Source organism: Choloepus didactylus, chromosome 14 (assembly GCF_015220235.1).
Source record: "Choloepus didactylus isolate mChoDid1 chromosome 14, mChoDid1.pri, whole genome shotgun sequence".
Classification (NCBI taxonomy): Eukaryota; Metazoa; Chordata; class Mammalia; order Pilosa; family Megalonychidae; genus Choloepus; species Choloepus didactylus.
This window is the reverse complement of record NC_051320.1, coordinates 37,062,310-37,081,444: the sequence shown is the minus strand read 5'-3', so window position 1 is coordinate 37,081,444 and position 19,135 is coordinate 37,062,310. Positions and strand designations below refer to the sequence as shown.

Here is a 19,135-nt window from a genome sequence, read left to right as displayed (position 1 = left end):
GCCAGCATTTTCTCCTGATAGCAAAGCAGGTTCTATTCCTAGAAGCCAGGCCACCCACCCACTGGAGATTGCATCCAGGTACCCATGTTGATCAGCCAGTTTCTTATAACTGTATCTCAGTTTAGTAGAGGGATGCCAGGTTGGCTTAGTTCATTGATTTGGAAAATGGCCACATCTAACCAAGGGTCTCTATATCAGATCAAATATTTACTAATAATGGGATTAGAGACTGTTGGTTTACAACTTCTTGATTCAGGCAGGCACATAATTTAGTTGTGACTGTGTAGGTTTAGGGATGTAAAGATGCAGAGAGAATTCGATATGACCATATTTTTCTAAAATAGTGCTAGAAAGTGAGGCACCACTTTGGAGTCAGATATACTTGGGTTTGCAACTTTGCTCCACCGCTCACTGGCTGTATTATTTGACCTATCTAAGCCTCAGTTTCCCCATCTGTAGAATTGAGGTAATAACAGTATGGAACGCAATTCTTGCAAGAATTACATGAGATGAGGATATATGGAATTGTAGCGCACACAGTGTTTGCAAAGAATAAGGCCCTTTAGTTGGCAATTCTTATTAATCATAATAAAAATATTACAAGTGGTAACATCTGAAATCATTTGAGTCTTGAAATAAAAGATTGAATTTGGTATTTTTATATTCTTTCATGTGTGAATATTTGTACAGGCGCTTGTGTCTGGGTTAATACAAATGTCACTCTGTTTATTAGGAATAAAGCTGTTATTGAGGCAAAGCCTGCATTAATTAGGCTCACCCTCATCTTTCATGCTGTAATGTTTTACACAGCTGTTGTTTTCCCTCTTTTAGAAAATTAACTGTGAAGAGTGAAGGCCGTCTACTGATATTAAAGAAGATACAAAATCTTGAGTAATTAGTATAGCAGGTAGCTCAACTTTTAAAAAGCCACAGATGGCAGTACGATGTGTTTTGCATTTGTGCCTTGTAGTAGATCTTTGTGGGCACATGGACTGGGCTGAGGGCACAAAGCATCTGGCTGCCCCCTCCCAGGCAAACGAGAGTGCGGTTGCTGGCCCCTGCCAGGGGTGGGACACCTGGAGCTTGGGCTCAGGAAGGAAGGGGACGGCATCTGCCCACAGAAGGGGTGAGAACATGAGCCAGGCACTCGGAGGAGAAGTGTTCTTCGGTAAGACAGAATCTAAAGCCTGCCCAGCTCTACTGTAAAGCTGCATGACAGGGCAGGGCAAGTGCACAAGTAGAAACCTAGCTGAGTAGAAACCTAAAAAACCAAAATGAGCCACTTAAAGTGGAGAATGGAAAGCAGATGCCCAGAGAAGTCCCTAATCTCAGAAACCTATTCAAAAAGAGCTTTTTATAGGGTGTCTGTGGCTTCTGGTTGAGTAGAGAATAAACCAACCTGGCTCATACATAACGGTGGTTTAAGCCAGTTCTTGCCAAATTTAGTGTGCTGGCGAATCACCTAGAGATCTTGTTAAAATACAGGTTCTGATTCAGAAGGTCTGAGGTTGGGCCCAAGATCCTACAGCTCTAACAAGCTTCCAGGTGTTGCTGAGGCTGTTGGTCCAGGGACCACACATTGAGTAGTGAGGCTCTAACCCGTCCCTGTTCAAGCATCCATCCTCTCTGCACAGCACCTCCTGACATGCCAGCTCACCTCGCTGGCATCTTAAATCCAACCATTCCTGGACTCCACCAATGCAGTCCTTTAATCCTATTAATTTTCAGTCTGTCACCGCCCTGCCCCCTTCCCCTCACCAATACTAGTTCTCCTTTCCTAGTTACCGAGCTTAGATTCCATGATCTGCCTTTGTAATCACTCCTTTCATACACCCTCAAGGTCTTTGCCGCTTCGTCTCTTTCTTTATTATACTCACCTGGCAAAACCCCAAACCTGCATAACCAAACTAGCTACTCCATGCTGTCACCTGTGCTGGTGAATGTGGCTGAAGGAACACCCAACACTGTACCTGCTGGCTGGTCTCCATTAACATTCTCAGCTGATAACCTTGCTACCTGTTTTCTTCTGTTGTAGCATGACTTCGACAAGAACTTACTCCTACTCCCTCTCCTGGCTCCCCCCCAGCTGTCTGCATTGGGTGGATCCATCCGGACGGTCACAGGGACGGGCCAGGATGGTGGACCCTATCTGACCTCCTCTCCTGCCACTCCCCCGAGTCTGCCCCTTGCTGGTCCCCCATGATTGCCTCTCACCTCCTTCAGGACTCTGCTCAACTACCCTTTTCTTAAGGAGGCCTTTCCTGATTTCCCTATGTAAATAATGCCCCACCCAAGGCAATCTGTTTCCCCAAACTGGCTTTGGACAATTTTACTCACGGATTGATTTGTCTGTCTCTTCCACTTCCACTAAAAAGGTTCACGAGGGCCGAGAGTTTTGTCTGTTTAGGCCAGTATTGGAAACCTCTCCTGGAGTAGTGGCCAGCACATGGAGACTCTCCTTAAAAAATTTTTTTGAATATATATTAGAGTAGAATATATTAATATATTTGAATGGAATCAGAAAAAGCCAGTTAGGAAAAAGACATTAATATAAATATTTATAAAGCCACTCTGGTCCTTTTTGAATAGAGAGGGCTAAGGGAGCTCCCTCTTTGGGGACCCTTTTGGATTTCAATGTACTGAATTTAATGTAGATTGTTGAGCTCTCCACACCCTTTGAAGGTCAACTGGGAAAATGTCTAACCTCCAGTTCTGACCGTTACATCCTGTCCCTTCTCTCAGTAGACTCGTAGAGCAGTCAGTGGCTTAAGTCAGGATTTAACCAACGCACATTGCACTGGGCTGCACAGCATTGTTATTTCCACTTAGGACACTGGCAAAAAGCTGTAACCAGTTAACATTTGCAATAGTTATACATGATAAACATGCCAGTTCACTGGGATTTTAACAAAGGGGATATTTTAACCATTCATCTGACTCCATTGGGGCCTACCATTAGGAAAGTGACCACATAGCTATGAGTTGGTGGAGGAAATAGCCTGAGCCATCACAAAATGGAGGTGTTTTCCATGAGAAAGTAGAGTGCTGCTTATTCACAAGGATGAGAAGTTAGGCTTTTCGTCCACTGAAAGTGAAGAAAGGCGTATAAACATCTGTATTAAGTTCTAGTAATATCTATCTGTTTATATTTTATTCTGAAGAGTTTTGGTTTCAGTTACACGGTCAATATGCACTAAGTAGTTGTCTGTCAAGATTTTGAGTGTGCTCTGATTTAGGGGGAAGAGCATAGAGTGTTTTGTGAGTGTTAAATAAGATAAAGTGAGACTGACCTTGCTCATGGCTGAGAATACAGCAGGTGTTCAAAACATGTCCCTTCCTCCCTCTCACTACCCAATCTGTGCCTTTCTGATGTTCCCATCCACACTCCTGTCTTCCTGCATTATAAAGAAGTTAGGTTATATATATTATTGTGCTTTGATAAGTCATCATTAATTTAGAGCAGTGGTTCTCTACTAGAGGTCACTGTGTCCTTCAGGGGACATTTGGCTAAGTCTGGAGACATTTTTGGTTGTCACAATTGTGGGGGGAATGCTAACCCCCTACAACAAAGAATTATCCAGTCTCAGATAACAATAGGTGCCAAGGTTGAGAAAACTGGTTTAGAGCATATACTTTGCACTGGTATTTATAGTTTGTTTCTTTACTGGACTCTAAATAAAGGAAGGAGATGATTGAGGAAGTGGGGACAGGCTAAGGACACAGCATGTGCATAAGAGGCTGGGACAAGTTGGAGGACTCGCCTACTAGATACTAACTCTTTACAAGCATACTTAGAACAAATGCTTAAAACAAGTGCTTTGTCAGATTTTTATTACTATATTAATTGTTTGGACCTAAAGAAAGCAATGTGGTAGAAGTATGGAAAACTCTGGGGGTGGGGGTGGAGAAGGATGAGGGGGATGAGAGATGATACTGGCTGGGGAGCTGTAAGAATGGGGCCCTCCAGGACCACAGAACCCTACTTTTTTCTGTACAGTATCCACAACCTGTACATACTTCTACTTTACTTGTGTGCCTCGATCTGGTACTCGTTGCTAATGTGATCTCCCGTACTAGGCCCTGTCTTCTTTGCCTTTGTATACCTGTCCGTTGTGTAGAAGAGTGTCAGTAAGTGTTCATTAAACAGATTGAATAGTTTTTTAAACACCATCATAAGCAACTCAAAACAAGGTTAGTTACTTCTCCACTTTTAAACAGGTCCTATTCCCAAATGCTTGTTTCTGATCCAGTTGCTTAGAATTGAAATGCATCTTCCCTGTTTCATAAATAATGAGATTCAGGCTGGTGTGGAAACCTGGAGCCCGGTGTTATGAGCTGTAGTGCTTAGTGGTTCAGGATGGGGGATTTCCCAGCACAGAGCAAGGAGGAGAGAATTCCCCTTACCTTTTTTTGTTGAAAGTGGGCTCTTGGCAAATGTGATCTTTTCTCTCCTCCTGCTTCTTGACATGTAGCTCTCCTTCACTTTCTAATGCACTTTTCTCTAGCTCTCACCTCCAAAAGGCTTTTAGACCAAGGGCAGGGGCTCCTTGGGGGGTGAGACAGGGTGAGAACTGTCGTCTTGCAGCCTCTGGTGGGTCTGGAGTTGGAAGTCATGAAGTGGCCATCACCTTCTTTGTTGTCAACTTTACTATTTGCCTTAGATCTTTAAGAACTATTTCCCTCTTTTCCCTTTAAACTTTGTGAAAAATAAATCATTGGTTAACCTCACTGGATACTTTTCTAAAGAAAATTCTATCTGGTTATTGGGTCTTTCTTTTAATACTAGAGCTTTTTTCTTCCGCTTAGCATGTTTTAAAATGATTTCTTAGACCCACAATTCTACAAAAGCAGTATTTTAGATTTAAGATTACATTTCTCAAACTTGAAGCATACTTCCTCTTGGGAGAAAGTGATATTTCTTTCTTAAAATAAAGTGATGTAGCTTTATTTTAAGCATAAATAGGGATACCATGCTAACAAAAATGAATTGTGCAGAATTTCTATTTGGGTTAATTATAAAGTTTTGGTAATGGGCAGTGGTGATGGTAGCACAACATTGTGAATGTAATTAACAGCTCCGAATTATATATGTTAATGTGGTTAAAAGGGAAAATTTTAAGATGTATATATGTGACTAGAATAAAAATGTAAAACAAAAAACCTAGGCCTGTACAACACAGTGAACCCTGTTGTAAATAATGGACTATAGTTAATAGTACAATTATAGTTAGTAGTACAATTATAAAAATGTTCTTTCATGAATTGTAACAAATATACCACACTAATGCAAGGAGTTAGTAATAGGGTAGTATATGGGAACTCTGTATTTTGTGTATTTTATGCATGACTTTTCTGTAAACCTGCAACTTCTCTAATAAAGAAAAATACCATATTTCAAGATGAAGATATGGAATAATATGGAAAAACCTATTATAACAATTATCACATGGTTCTGTACAATTTTGTTTCATCCATCTTTTTTCTGACAAGACTGTTATCTTCTTCAGGCATCAGGCCATTTGTTTTTGTTTTAATCCATGGCACCTGGCACAAATGGTACTGTCCACATTTGAGATGTGTGGTGCAGTGCCAATGCCAAGCCTCCCTCAGGAGTGTCTGTGAGAAAGAGGTAGACTGAGGCAATAAGTAAAAACAAACATGGGCACAATTAATTATTAATCATTGAGAGCACATGTGATTTCCAGCATTTTAATTTTTTTTACGTCTATGAAATTTGGGATAATATATTGGTCTGTGAATATTTTAAGAGCAAGTTTGAATGTTTGCTTTTTCGTGTTCTTTTTTTATATACTAAGGTCAATTAAACAAACTGTTGTCAGTTGCTTTCATTACTGTCTAAAATGTTGATAAGGAAATGAAAAGATAATCATTTCACTCTTAGTTACTACAGTTTTAAATCCAGTGCACAAGTTCAGAATTTTGAAATTGTTTCCTCTTGTGTTTCCTTTCCAGAAAGCACGTGGTCATTCCCGTTTCATCAGTGGAGTGCAACTCTGGAGGTGGGAAAGAGTGATTTCAAGGTATTCATCATCTGGTTTATTCTACATTACCGTTCATTCAAGCTTGCATTTAGCTTAACTTTGTGTCCAGGTATCAGTACTTTACTTGGGAAGTTCAAGTCATAGTGCCCTGGACACAGCTTCCAAGCTGAAAAATCTCACGGGTGTTGGTTAGCCTGCTTTTGAATTTAGCACTTCTGCTGTAGAGACCGAGAAAGACACCAGTGCAAGTGCCGCCTGTGACATGGCATTTCCCTCTGGTTATGAATGGCCCTGCTCTGCCTTGTAATGCCTGTGTGACATTGGGCAAATTGCCTACCTTCTCTGAGTCTTTTTTCTCATCTATAGGATGGGGATGATAGGTGGATAGCTTCCTGGGGTCGATGGAGGGATTAATAGAGCGAGGCATGTAAATATGAAGTCCCTAGTCCAGTGCTTGTTGCCACCAACAAAACCTGAATATACGTTATCACTGTTAATGGCATTCAGAATCTCATTTAGTGCAGATAATAAAGCGATATCAAAAATTCCTTAATGACCTTCAGTTATCTGTGAACAGAGCCAAATCTAGAAAAATCATCCTACCTAAATGAAAGACAAGTTAACACAAAGACATTGTATATTCGATTTTAGCAATTAGTTCATTACATGGTTATCAGTTTTTCTAATGAATCCTCGGACTTCGAAGTGTTATGTCCACCCATTTAAAAGATTTACAAGCATCAAGTGCTGTGACTTGAATGCCCCTTATCCATTTTACACCCTTCCCTAACCCCTCTGTGTCTGGAAAGGAAGTACATCTGGCCTGAATTTTTACAATCTCTTCCCAGAAGGAATCTTGTAAAATAGGGCACTGTCTTTTAATTAATTCTTTCCTTCAACTTGTTAAGAAATTCTTTCTCTTGCCCGAGTAACCCTTCCATCTTAGGAGAGCAGGGATCTATTTCAGAGTCATTTTGGTTCCCTCTGAGGGCCCCTTGAGGCCAACTCTTTCTAAATATAACTCTAGATCTGGAAAACAGCTTGCCTTTTGTTAGTTAACTCAAGCTAAAGAATTGGTGCATTAAGAGATTCGATTATCCACACTCCAAACACTCCTTCTGCTGATCTCCCAACACTTGACCAAAAACTTGATACAGGGATTAAATAGTTTGCTCTTATGCACTTCCCTTTCCACTGGAGCTGCTTGCCTTATACATCTATCTTATTTGTGGGCTAGAAATGTAGGGCATTTTCCAGTTAAGGGCAATTAAGATTCAATGCGAGACTATGTATTTTAGAATAGGTATCAGATGTTTCTGTAGTGTAAGATGTTTCTGGAAAGCATTTTATTGTGTGGCTACTTTTTTGTACATACCTGATTGCTTTAATTTTACTGTCAGTGTACTGTTCTGCCATTTTTAAATTTAATCTGGAATTTCCAGCTGCTCTCTGCCAAATTCTGGCCTCCAACTCTTTGGTTATCCCATTCGTATGCCCCAAGCCCATCTCAAGATTAATATTTATACAGGGAGAATGTCTTCCCCCACCCCACCCCCCACATACTCATCTTGTGCTTACTGTGATTCCTCCCCTTGTAATCAATATTTCAATTAACAGCATCACCATCCACCCCGTAACTGAAGCCAGAAATCTCTCTCCTGACAATGCCTTACCCTCCACATTCAGGCCACACCAGATTCTAGATTTAAAATAACACACAAAAGTGACAACAGTGACTATTAACTGCCACTGTCCCAGATGTTAACTTTAAGTATCTTTCCGACTTTCCTCTCCTCTGCCTCCCCTTTAGTCCCGGCCTCCTCAGCTCTGCTGGTCTGTTGCTGGACTTAATGGAGCTCTCTTCCGACAGACTTTCCCCACTCTAACCACCCTGCTCCCAAATTTATAGTGTGATTTCCCACTTGATGACTTCCACACTCCCCTCGTAACCTCGAGAATAAATCCAGTCACCTTGGTGAGGACCTCCACGATGGGCCCCGTGCACTGCCCCTTCCCCAGCCCCCCACGCTGCCTACCTTCCCTGTCTTTGCAGCCTGTGCTTCATTAGGACTGAATTTCTCAGGGTGTTCCCACCACACCGTGCCCTTTCCAGCACCCATGCCTTTGCACATGCTATTCACACTTCTAAGAATGCCCTGGCCCCGTTTGTCTTGATAAACTCCAGTGCATCCTTCAAGAACCCTCATGACTTCTGTCTCTTCTGAGAAGGCTTCCCGGACTCCCCGGGTATAGCTGGGGTCCCATAACTCCTCAATTATATCACTAACCACACAGTATTGTAATTATCCACGTTACGTCTGACTCCCCTACAGCCACAAAGCTCGTAAATGAGGATCAGATATTATTTTTGTATCTAAAACATCTAATAAATGTCTAGCACATAGTAACACACAGTGGCTACTCTAATTTCTTTAAAGGAGTGCATCTCTGCTACTAATAAGGGAAAAGATAGTAATCATGGAAAGTAATTAATCATAAGCTGTACTTCTTTTTCTCAACGAGAATGTTTTGGGTTCTATTTTGCTTTTGGTATCCATGCATTAAAGAAGAACCACCAAAACTGATTCATGGCCCCTTTCCCTCTTCTGTTCTCAGTATTAACACTGCTAGATACTTTTGGAACTTGTAATTGTGTATTTCCACCTAGGAAGTAGATTCAGCCAATATCTCCACCAACTTTGGTGATGATAGCAGTTAACTTTATTATGCTTTAATTTGGAATTCAAAATTTAAATTACCCTAACCCATTTTCAGGCTTCTCATGTGTCTTTGTCTTAGAAGCGTGTTTCAAATTTCCAGAATTGCTCTTTCCAGTGATTAGAAAGATGAGCAGTGAGAACTCAGACTGAATCCATCACGTGCAGTGAGCCAGTCAGCCATCACTGCAGCATGAGAGCTCCTAATCCAAATCCACAAATGAGTGTGTTTCTTGAGAGGCCACAGTTAACACAATTAATGATGAACCATATCTTTGAGGAGCCAGGGAAAAATAATGGGATTCATTTTTAATTCAAGTCAATTCTGAGTAAGAAAGCAAGAGCCTTGGCTTTCTAGAGTGGTTTTGTAATCACAGGTTACCACAGGGCATGTCAGAACTTTAACAACTGTCTTCACTGTGAAAGTAAACTTAAGTTGTAAGGTGATTTCAGAGCCAAGGAAATAATTATTTTAGCTAGCTTTTGTCTCACGTTTGATCTTTGGCTCTCAAAAATGAGGATAATTCCAGCATAAGCTATTAGTTTCATTTTTTTAAATCAGTCAATTTTAATAGCAACCTGCTTGTGACCCGAAAAACATCCAAGAGTAGTAATAAGGAGTTGGCCTTGAATATAGTAAGTGCTGTGATGTGAGCTTTATCTCTAGCCCATTAGTCAACAAAATACTTTGCAGTCTGTCTACTTTTTTTTGCTATCCTCCCCTACATTTATTGTGCGTGTTTTCTGAATTATAAAAGCGTATGAGTGTATATGTATATATATTTTTTCACTACATGAACTTGGAAAATACAAAAATCCAGAGAAAGTAAAAAACCTTCAAAATGAGCCCATTTCCCAAAGAGGACATTATCAACATCTTGGTTGATAATTAGCCTTACAGAGTTTTCTCAAAACAAACATACATACTTTTCAAATTTTTGTGATGAAAAATTTCACAGTGAATCCTTATATACTCATAATCCAGATTCACATAAATGTCAATTTGGTTGCTTCATCCATCCCCCTTTTCTCTTTCCCTTGCTCTTTCCTTCTTCTCGAAGTATCAATTGACCACTTCTAAAACAAAAAAAAGAATTTTGTTAATACCAAGGACTAGGAAAGGCAAGCATACACCTGCCAATTTCACACACCTTTACTTAGGAAGCAAAAAGTATGGCTTTACGCTTAGTATCGCATATACTTCAGGGCTAAGTAGGTTTAGAGCTTGAGTCTATTGCATGCTAGATGTGTATTGATTTTTCCTCCTAAATCAATGTTTCCCTAGAGCATAGTTTTATTTATTCATAAAGCAAAGATGATGTCTGACAGGAGGTACAGCCATGTAAATCTGTAGTGTATGCCAATGAGAAGAGCTTTCATAAGACTCAAAAATCAATGTTCACATGCTAGAGAATAACTGCATAAGCCTAAAAATGTGCGTTTGCCAGGCTTCCAAGTGAAAAAGGAAATTTTCAGTGTATGGTTAAGTTTCATTCCTCTGTTTTCTATGCTGTTTTTCCAATGGACCTAAATGCATGTGACTGAAGCCAGGGCTGTGACTATGTCAGATGCAAAACTGGCCATCAGAACCTTAGGCTGGATAGAATCAAAGCTTCAGCGACGATCCCTTGTTGAACCCTTTTTGATCGCAAATCTGTCTACTCATGCCCAAGGGATGTGCCTATAATACTGCACAGGGAGCCCAAAGTAGGCTTTCTTTTTTACCCAAGGGGAAGTTCTATGAATTGTTCACTTTGTGATAATCCATCCACTTTGGTATACTTTCGTGTACTTTTTGGTACACTAAGGCATATATGAAAACTATGTGCCTATCTAGGCCGTGTAAATCATGTACAATTCTGAAAGTGATTATTGTCTGTTGATACATGTGTTTATATCCTATATATAGTCTTTCTTTTAAAAGTTTTTAACACATGAAAAATATTAGATTTTTTTAACTTAAAATATAACTACCTGATGCTTCCCTGAGCTTAACTGATTTTTGTAGTCATTAAAAAGTGCATCTCAGGGAAACAGATACAGGTACACCAACATTCATAGCAGCATTGTTCACAGTATGCAAAAGGTGGAAACAACCCAAGTGTCCTTCCACAGATGAATGAACAAACAAAATGCTTTATATAGCCACAGTGGGCTATTATCCAGGCATAAACAGGAATGTAGCTCTGACACATGCTACAACATGGATGAAACTTGAAAGCGGTATGCTAAGTGAAATAAGCCAGACACAGAAGGACAAATACTGTATGATTCCACATTTATCAAATATCTAGAATAAGCAAATTCATAGAGACAAAAAGTAGATTAGAGATGAGCTGAAACCAGGGAGAGAGGGGGACCAGGAGGTATTGTTTAACGAGTGCAGAATTTATGTTTGGGGTGATGAAAGTTTCAGTAATCAGTGGCAGTGATGGTAGCACAACATTGTGAAAGTAATTAATGCTACTGGCTTGTATACTTGCAAATGGTAAAAATGGCAAATTTTATGTTATACATATTTTTTACCATGATAACTTTCTTTTAATGCATCTAGTAGCTAGAATGTTAACATCTGGAATTTTAACCATCTAATTTTGTGTTAGCTATCTGATCTTAGCACGGTGGAACTGGTCAGGGAGTCAGACATCCCAGACACTCATTTCATTATCTACCACAGGCTGCTGGGTGATGGAAGGCAAGTTGGTAATAAAATAAATACCGAAAATACTGGGTGCCGTTGTAAGTTTCAACCAGGAAGCTCTCATAGTTTCTTAATATTTTCTAAATTAGATTATCAGCAAGGCCTTAAGGCCACCAATGGTGAAATTTGATCATGGTGTCATGCACTTCTGGAGATCCCTGATGAAAATACAAAGTTAACACTGTTTCTGGTGGTCTTAAAAAAGCGGGTGGAATAAAAATTTTTCCCAATACTTAATATAGGGGAAGAACCAAAAGATTGAAAATTCTGTGAAAAATATTTCATAACAGCACCATCAGAAAACATAGAAACGTTAGCAGGGCAAACCAGGGTTCCGCATTTCACCAACATGATCCTTCCCTCTGCCCACCCAGTGCCCTGTAGTTCAAAAGTGTGCTGCCAGCTGTTAAAGTTTGAATTTAATTTTATTCCACAAATGAATATATGTAATGCATGTAAAATGTGTCTATACAGTAAAGGTGTTGATAGGCAATTATGAAGCCAAACAGGTTATGTGATATGATATAGAGCTGAGTACAAGTGAATGCAAGGAGTATGATGTGTTCTTGAGCCTCTCCCAAAGAAAGATCTCCTGTTTGCTTTAACTGGAGACACACTTGCCTCCTGAGTATATGAGAGTGTGGAATAGGCTGCAAATAGCAACCCAGAATTGAAGGCAAATGGGTGGCTGGTGGGATGAGTGTTGGTGCTTTTATAGATAACTGTTCCGGTTTGCTAATGCTGCCATTATGCAAAATATCAAAAATGGATTGGCTTTTATAAAGGGGGTTTATTAAGTTACAAATTTACAGTTTAAGGCCATAAAAATGTCCAAACTAAGGCATCAACAAGATGACACCTTCACTGAAGGGTGGCCAATGGTGTCTGGAAAACCTCTGTTAGCTGGGAAGGCATGTGGCTGGCATCTGTTGATCCCGGGTTGTGTTCCAGCTCCTCTCTCAGCTCCTGTGCATTCTTGGTTCTTTCCCCCAGGACGTTTCTCTCTAAGTGCCTGGGAGTCCTGTTTTAGCATATCCTGGGGCAAATTCTGGGCTCCATCTCTTAGCTAGACGTCCTTGTGTCTGCATCTCCAAGTACCTCTAAGCATCAGTATCAACAGGCATCTTTCCAGAAGTATCTCTCTGCTGCTTTTAGCTCCTTCTATTTGTGGGCTCTTATAGGACTCCGGTGATTCAATTAAGACCCATATTGAGTGGGTGGGGTCCATATCTCCATGGAGAGAATTTAATCAAAGGTCTCATCCACAGTTGATTGAGTCACATCTCCATGGAAACATTCAATCGAGAGGTCACACCCTAACCAAAAAGATTAAACAGTCTTCCCTCACAAGATTGCATTAAAGAATATAGCTTTCTCTGGGGGACACAATAAATACAAACCAGCACAATAACTGAGACATTGTTATCTGAACTGTATAGTTACTGAATTGTAATTATCATTGAGTGATTTTGAATTGCTCTGTTTTATAATCCCTTCATATAAACTGACAAATATTCTAATATGAATTATGAGAATAAATCTGGACTCTCGATCGCTTCTCTCCAATTTGCCATCCATAGTTTTTTTTCCCAACAAAGTTTTTATAGTTGAAACCACAGAGGTTGATTCCTTCTCATCATTCAGAAATCAGCGTAAAGGTTACCTCCTCAGGGCTTTCCTAAACACCGTGGCTCGGGAAACCCCAAAGATACTCTATCACTTTTTTCTGCTTTATCTTTTAAAATTTTCCTTCTGTATCTGATACTTTAGTGTTGATTTAGTTGTCAGTCTTCATCTACAAGGAAGTTTTGTTCACTCTCTATCCCCAGTGTGTAGAAGAGTGCCTGGCATTTGGTAGCTATTCATTAAATGCTCCTTCCACTCTCATGCTTTCTTCTCTGGACTTTTCCCTCCTGCCCATTCTTGAGGCCATTCATTATCACCACCCTAAATCAGACTTTACTCTTACCTCCCCTTGCTGTGGAATCCTGTGGTGTAGTCTACACTCTGCATTTCTATCATTAACCAGGAGTTACTTCCTGGCAGTAGTATCTGATTGGTATGATGATGACACATCTCCTGTGTGGTAACATAATAGGCATTTAGGGCGAGCCCTATAAAATTTTCCACTCGCAGACAACTTAAAGAAAAGTTTTAAGAATTACCTACACTGGCGTTAATACAAGGGTTAATTGGACAGAATGTTCTGCTTTTGATGGGACACTCAAGGAATGGCCTGTTATAGCATCCTTTTTTTTTTTTTTGTACCATTATTTAATTAACCCCCTTGAATAACTCTTTAAGAAGAAAGGCTTCCTTCGTACAGAAACACACCCCCTCTCACCCCCCAGCTGTAGCCCAAGATCTTGAGAGTCTGATCTTGTTATGTCTGGGACTATAGTTACTAGGTTTTCTGCTAATGGCTGTATTTTACATGATAATGAATCCAGTCTTTTCTATAAAATCTGCTTCATTTATGCAAAACAGATATAAATTGGAATGTGTGTGAATGAAACTATTCTTTCAGGGAGAGGGAAAACTGCAATAGAACCCAAAATCAGTGTTATGGTCCCTCATGTCAGGTTAACGCAAGGAATTGTTGGTCCTGTGGTCATCAAAGATAAGTTTATTGAACGATTTCAGGTAGAATAGGAAACAGCTTGTGAATTCCATTCTCCCTGGGCTTTTGCCACTTACTTCCTAATTTAGGAAGGTCAACTTATTTTTTAACCATCTTTTACACATCGAAGTAGGAACTGCTTGTTAGTGACCTAGGAGAATTAATGAGACTCCTGTTCACTGACTTGCAATAATACAGAAAAGATATTCTAAATTGTTCCTGTCTATTAACAGGGGAAAGTTAGACAACTGAATTGGCAGGGGGATAAGTGTAAGTGCCCATAAAGTCTCTCAAAATCGAATCCCTGGGAAACATTTATTTTGTTCTAGGGGAAGAACAGGTTCCTCTCCCAAGAGATAGTAAGTTCCTCACTTAAAAAAGAATGGATTTTTGGGAATAGTGGGTGTTCTGGTTTCCTAGTCCTGCTGTTTTGCAAAACACTAGAAATGGATTGCCTTTTATAAAGGGGGTTTATTTGGTTACAAAGTTACAGTGTTAAGGCTATAAAGTGTCCAAGGTAAGGCATCAACAATAGGGTAACTTCTCTGAAAGATGGCCATTAGCGTCTGGATAACCTCTTTTAACTTGGAAGGCACATGGCTGGCGTCTGCTCACTCCTAGGTTGCATTTCAAAATGGCATTCTCCAAAATGTTGCTCTTGGGGTGTTTTGTCCTCTCTCAGCTGCAGCTTCTCTTCAAAATGTCACTCTCATTTGGTCTTATATAGGGCTCTAGTAAACTAATCAAGGCCTACGCTGAATGGGCAGGGCCACACCTCCATGGAAATTACCTAATCAGAGTTATCACCTACAGTTGGGTGGGTCACATCTCCATGGAAACAACCTAATCCAAAGGTTCCAACCTAATTGACACTAATACGTCTGCTGCCACAAGATTGCGTCAAAGATAGTGGCGTTTTAGGGGCCATAATACATCCAAACTGGTACATTCCACCCCCTGGACCCCTAAATGACATGATCTTTCCATATACAAAATACATTCATCCCATCACAATATCACAAAAACTTAAATTATTTCAGTACCAATAGGTAAGTACAAGATCCCATCAAAATCAGTTACAGGCATGGTCTGTCCTAAAGCAAAATCGCCCTCTGGCTGTGGACCTGTGAAACTTAGAACAAGTTATCTGCAGGGGGTGGAAAATGGGTCACCAAGTAATGAGGGTAGCTGTTACGTAGAAAGATTTAACATGAGAACCTCTCTCTAACTTCGTTGATCAAAGAGCAGTTGTACTTGATGGCACCCTGAACTGTGTTGGACATTCTCCAAGGGTTCTTTGTTATCTTAAGTATTTTATTACTGTGTTAGTTAGGGTTCTCTAGGGAAACAGAATCAATAAGAGATATCTATAAATATAAGATTTTATAAAAGTGTCTCACGCAACTGTGGGTATGCACAAGTCCAAATTCCGTAAGACAGGCAGCAGACTGGCAACTCTGAAGAAGGTGTTCAGTGAACTCCTCAGGAAACTCTTAGCTGGCTAGTCGAAGAAGTGAAGTTTCTCTGTCTTTCTCCCTTAAAAGTCTTCAACTGATTGGATTAAATCCAATTGCATTCTCATTGTGGAAGACATGCCTTTGTTGATGTCATCAGTCACAGCTGCAGCCAATTGACTGATGATTTAATAAACCAGCCTTCTGGTTTCTTAACCAGCCACAAATGTGCTTGCTTGACCAGACACCTGGGCACCATCACCTGGCCAAGTTGACACATGAACCTAACCATCACAGTGGGAATTTTCAATTCTTACCTTAATGTCGCCATAAACTTACTATGATTTACTTCAAAAATTAATCAACTGTAAGAAAAATGTTCTTGTATTCTATGTTCTTTGACCTATAAAACAGAGTTAACTCTACAGATTAATTGAAATGTAAGGTGTTCTAATTAATTGTTAAGCATTTCAGAAATGCTCATCTCTTGAGGTCTGTATTAGTCGGGGTTCTTCTAAGAAACCAAGTTGACAGGATATATAAATATGTAAGTATTAATAGATTTATTATAGGAATTGGCTCACAAAACCATGGGGGTTGGTAAATCTGAATTCTGTAGGGCAGGCCATGCAACTCCCATGAAGGTGATGTTGGATTCCCCAAAGGAAGCAGGCTGGCTGAAGTGGTCAGAAATTCTTCTTTCTGGCTGCTGAAATCCTCCTTTCTCACTTTAAGACCTTTAACTGATTGGATGAGGAGACCCCTTTGATTGCTGAAGGCAACCTCCTTTGTTAATTGTAGATGTAATCAGCCATAGATACTGTCAACTGACTAATGATTTTAATCCATCTGTGAAATACCCTCACTGTAACAATGAGGCCCTTATTTGCTTGACCAGACAACTAAACACCATAACCTCACCAAGTTGACACATGAAATTAACCATCACGGGGTATTTATTATTTTTTTTATTTGAGTTTTATAGAAAAATGCCTCAGATACCTGAAAATACTGAAACTACTTAAAAATTCTGGTTTATGGGTCAGTTTACCTGGGTAAACAGTGGGAAAGGAACTTGACTTCTCACAGATGGACAAAATTTTGAATTTGGATCTAATGTCTATCGGCCGGGGCAGAAGCACAATATTTACTTGCTTAATTTGTACTAATTTAGTTCTTTATTCTTTTTTAAAGTAGGAGGTTAAGAAAATATTTTAGGCTTTTAAGCAAGATAAATGTGCTTTAGGGGAGGACTGTTTGCAGAGCCTGATTTAGCTTTTGGGTAGGTAATAGACTCCATTGAGAATCTAATGACAATTCTAGACTGTCTCTCGAATGGACACATGCACAGAAAGTTTCACATATAATTGCAGGTAGTTTACAGACCCTCTCAAGGTCTGCCAAGAACCCACTGGTAACTATTTATAGGGTCCCAGGTTAAGAAACCCTGACAAATTAAGCCAGCCTCTGCTTGGAAAATGTTTTATGCTATCAATACTGGCCTTTGATACCCTGACATTAATATAGAACTGTTCCAGTTTGTTAATGGTGACATTATGCAAAATACCAGAAATGGATTGGTTTTATAAAAGGGATTTTTTGGTTACAAATTTACAGTCTGAGGCCATGAAAGTGTTCATACTAAGGCATCAGCAAGAGGATACCTTCACTGAAGAATGGCCAATAGTGTCTGGAACATCTCTGTCAGCTGGGAAGGCACGTGGCTGGTGTCTCCTGGTCCTTTGATCCCGGGTTCTGGTTTCAAAATGACTTTCTCCAAAATGTCTCTGGGTGTCTGTCTTGGTTTCTCTCTCTCAGCTCCTGTGTGTCCTTGCTTCTTTCTCCCAGGGCATTTCTCTCTAAGCATCTGGGGATCTTCTCTTAGCTTCTCCCGGGCAAACTCTGGGCCACATCTCTTAGCGTAACACCTCCAAACATCCCTCTGTCTGCATCTCCAGCCATCTCTAAGCGTCATCTTCTGTGTCAGGTCTTGAGTGCTCTTAAGTACTCCAGTGAACTGATCAAGACCCACCCTGAATGGGTGAGGTCCACACCTCCATGGAAATAATTTAATCGAAGGTCTCACCCACAGTTGGGTGAGTCACATCTCCATGGAAACACTCAGTTAAAAGGTTCCACCCAACAGGTTTGGATTACAGGATCATGGCTCTTCTGGGGTCCATATCAGTTTCAGACTGGCACAAGCACCATTGGTGTTTTTGGATTCTGTGCTGTGCTGTAATTTTTTTATTTAAACAGAGAGAACATTTATTTAGTCCTTATGCAAAGAAGTATGTATTTAGGATGCTGGCAGTTATTAAAGAAATAGTTGAATAGTTATATAGAATAATCATAGAAATAAGCAGATTTTTTGATACAAATGCTATTTTTCCTTATTTAGCCTAGCCTTTATAATTCTCTTGCCATGCCTTCTTTTCTCTTCTTTTAAGATCTAGATACTGCATCTATTTCTTGTGTAGGTATAATTCATCTTAGGGTTCTTATTCTTTTGGAAAAATTAAGAGTTGACTTTAACTCCATTTTAGCAACAATTCATAGTTAATTTAAGTAACAACTGGGTATATTTAATTTGATCAAACTTCAAAAATTTTTGGAAAAATGATATCACTGGTAAAATATATGAAAAATCATTATTTTTACAAGCAACTTAAATCTCTTTCTTTTGGGGTTAATAACTTTTCTTGTACTTGTTAATGCCATTTATGTAAATTCCTGTGCTAGCCATTGTTCTATATGTCAAGAAAAAACAGTAAAAATAAGTCCAATCCCATCTGTCAAGGAACTCCCCATTTAGCGGAAGGGACAAAATGAGCTATTACTGCCCTGAGAGATATCAAAAACGTGCCAAGAGCAGTGGAGAGGAGAGGATGAGGGAGGGCATCAGGGAACTCTTGGCAGAGGAGGAGAGATTTGAGATGGAACTTAGTGGCTAACTAGGAGTTTGTTGGTGTCTTAGTTTCCTGGGACTACTGTAACAAATTACCGCAAACTGGATTGCTGAAAACAACAGAAATTTGTTCTCACAGTTCTGGAGGCTGGAAGACTGAAACTAAGGTGTCAGCAGGGTTGGTTCCTTCTGGAGCTTCTGGGGGAGAGCAGTTCCCATGACTATCCTAGCCTGTGCTGGTTGTGGATCTTCCTGACCTTCCTTGGCTTTTTGATGTGTGGCTCCAGTCTCCGCCTGTGTCATCACATGGCATCCTCCTGTGTGTTTGTATCCAAATTTCCCTCTTCTTATAAGGATGCCAGTCATACTGAATTTAAGACCCGCCCTAATCCAATATGACCTCATCATAATTTGATTGCATCTGCGAAGATCCTATTTCCAAAAAGGCCACATTCACAGGTCCTGGGTGGATGTGAATTTGGCACGTACACTGTTCAACAACCCAGTATGGTTGGTCCAAGGTGTCCCTCATCTCAGTTCTTGCCAAGATTAAATACTTGTTAAAGCATATTCTGTCTTGGGCCTAAATAGGGATCTGTGGATTCTTACAGCAAGTCTAAACACCAGCAATATAAAGGAAAAAAATTATCCTTTTGGAAATCTCTATGTACTGTATGTACACTAAGAACAAACCGAACCTTACTAGGAAGGCTTGGTAAAAACAAACAAATGC

At 40.0% G+C, this 19,135-nt stretch overlaps 1 protein-coding gene across 3 annotated transcripts in view; it reads left to right on the top strand.

Annotated features, from left to right (window-relative positions):
- Positions 1-19,135, top strand: part of PAG1 (phosphoprotein membrane anchor with glycosphingolipid microdomains 1) — a 157,564-nt gene that overhangs the window by 39,120 nt on the left and 99,309 nt on the right. For all 3 annotated transcript variants that reach the window (XM_037803639.1, XM_037803637.1, XM_037803638.1), the window contains exon 2: positions 5,974-6,041. The gene's annotated coding sequence lies outside the window, so the exon portion shown is untranslated. The remainder of the gene's footprint in view (positions 1-5,973; positions 6,042-19,135) is intronic.